Genomic DNA, 2,380 nt, shown 5'->3' with positions numbered 1-2,380 from the left:
AGCTGGAATATTTAGGATTGGATAAAGCTGGACCTTGAAAGGTCTACGAACAGGCAGTGCACTGTGAGGCTCCCTCCAGGCCGGGGAAACAGAATGAGCGAAGGAAGCACCGTGCAACTGAGCATGGAAACGGGGAAAGAAAATTAAAAGCTTGCGAGTAAGGAAATCTGAGAAAGAAAAATGAGAAGATAAAATACTTAATTATTTTTATGGGAATAGTAACATTTATTGAGCACCTATTCCACCATAAAGGGAACATTCACATTTGTTATTTCATTTAATCCTCACAAAACTCCTGCTAAATGAGTATTATTAGCCTCATTTTTACAAAAGAGGATATTAAACATCCAGAGGGATAAAATAACTGCTCAAATGCACATACATACCCAGTTAAGTCTGATTCCCCAATTCAGGCTCTGCCCTTTGTTCCTTTTTTATTCCCAGTTGTGCCACTGGGTTATAAGAGTGTGTCTTTACACACTGGGCTAAAAAGACTCATGGCTTTTGTTTTACTGTTGCACTTCTTAACGCAGCTATCACATGACCTTTGTTTCTTTTTGCCCCACAATAATCTTAGCCCTGCTCTGAGAAGGAGAAAACTTCCATTAAAGTAAGAATGACAAGCAGAGCTGTCAAAAAAGAAGAAAGAGGAGGAGGAGGAGGAGGAGGAGGAGGAGGAGGAGGAGGAGGAGGAGGAGGAGGAGGAAGAAGAAGAAGAAGAAGAAGAAGAAGAAGAAGAAGAAGAAGAAGAAGAAGAAGAAGAAGAAGAAGAAGAAGAAGAAGAAGAAGAAGAAGAAAGAAGAAGGAAGAAGAAGGAAGAAGAAGGAAGAAGACCAGAAAAAATATGCTTCGAAAGGTGGCAAGTTCAAGGCAATCAAGCTGAGGCTGGTTTTATCTAGCCTGCTGTTCCACAACCATTGATTGACAGGTCCTGTGCTGAGCCTGGCAAGAGAGAGATCCCAGCAAAACAATGCGCATCTTGCCTGCCTGCCTTTATGGTGCCAGCTGTTGAGTGAGGGAGATGGAGGAGGGAGAAGTTTTTTTCACATCAGCTTCAGGTGAGTGTTCACCTTCAGGGATGGAAGGTGGAGAAAGATTTGGGACAAGTGGCACCTTGATAATGTCATACCTTTTACTCCCAAGAGAGAAAACATGGAAAATCACTAACATTTCATCTCAGGGCTGAGTACACAGATGCCTGTCACGTTACTTTTCTTCTTTTTGGTTTGTTTGTAATGTATCATGAGGCTGAAATCAATTAACTTGAGTAGTTGTAGTTGTAGTCTTTTTAAAAGAGATTATCACTCTAATAAATCATCAATGCCATGCTAGAAGGAAGCATAGGGTGCAACAGAAAAAACGAAGAGTGGCAGCCAACCCAATTTAAAGGGAAACTGGAAAAGGCAAGAAAATGGATTCTCTGCTAGAGCCTCTGGTAGGACACATCCCTGCGGATACTTTCGTGTTAGCCTAGTGAGACATAATTGGACTTCTGACATCCAGCCACATCTTCCAAAACCTGCAAAAGGTTGATAGAAGTGTTTCAGAACAGGAGCAAGAGTAAGCAATAGTCTCAGAACAAGGAGGATCAGGGCATATTCCTATCATCTTAAAGGGGCACCTCACAAGTCCTGATTGTAAAGGAAGAGGGGACGTGATCAGTTCCAACAGGAACCCTCATTTATTGCTGGTGTAAATGTAAAATGATACGCCACTTTGGAAAAAAGTTTAATGGTTTATTACAAAACTAACCAGACTTAACCATACAGTCCAGCAATCAGGCTCCTTGGGGTTTACCCAAAGGTTTTGAAAACATGCCCACACACTAAAACTTTCATAAAGATATTTAGAGCAGCTTTATTCAAAATTACCAAAACTTGGAAACAACCACAATGCCCTACAGTAGGTGAATAGATATAGAAACTATGGTACATCCTGACAATGGACTATTATTCCACTCTAAAAAGAAATAAGGTATCAAGCCATGGGAAGACACCGAGGAACCCTAAATTGACATTACTAAGTGAAAGAAACCACTGTGAAAGGGCTACATATGGTATGATTCCCATTATATGACATTCTGGAAAACTCAAGACTATGGGGGCAGTAAGAAGATCAGAGGTCACTAGAGGTTAGGAGGAGAGAGGGATGAATAGGTAAAACACAGAGGATTTTTAGGAAAGTGAAAATACTCTGTATGATACTGTAATTGTAGGTGCATGTCATTATATATTTGTTCAAACCCACAGAATGTACAAACACCAAGAGTGAGACCTAATGTAAATGATGGGCGAGGCTCTACCTACGTGGGGGCAGGAGGTATATGAAAAGTCTCTGTACCTTCCTCTCAATTCTTCTGTGAACCTAAAATTACTCTAAA

General features: G+C 40.8%; 1 non-coding gene across 1 annotated transcript; it reads right to left on the bottom strand.

The window, feature by feature from the left end:
* Positions 1–442: 442 nt before the first annotated feature.
* On the bottom strand, positions 443–616 carry LOC136332419 (small Cajal body-specific RNA 1). The gene has a single exon (XR_010730684.1). It is a non-coding gene; the product is annotated as a small Cajal body-specific RNA 1 (non-coding RNA).
* Positions 617–2,380: the final 1,764 nt, after the last annotated feature.

This window comes from Saccopteryx bilineata, chromosome 3 (assembly GCF_036850765.1).
Source record: "Saccopteryx bilineata isolate mSacBil1 chromosome 3, mSacBil1_pri_phased_curated, whole genome shotgun sequence".
NCBI lineage: Eukaryota > Metazoa > Chordata > Mammalia > Chiroptera > Emballonuridae > Saccopteryx > Saccopteryx bilineata.
Note: the sequence above shows the minus strand (reverse complement) of the source record. Positions and strands in the feature narration are given on the sequence as shown.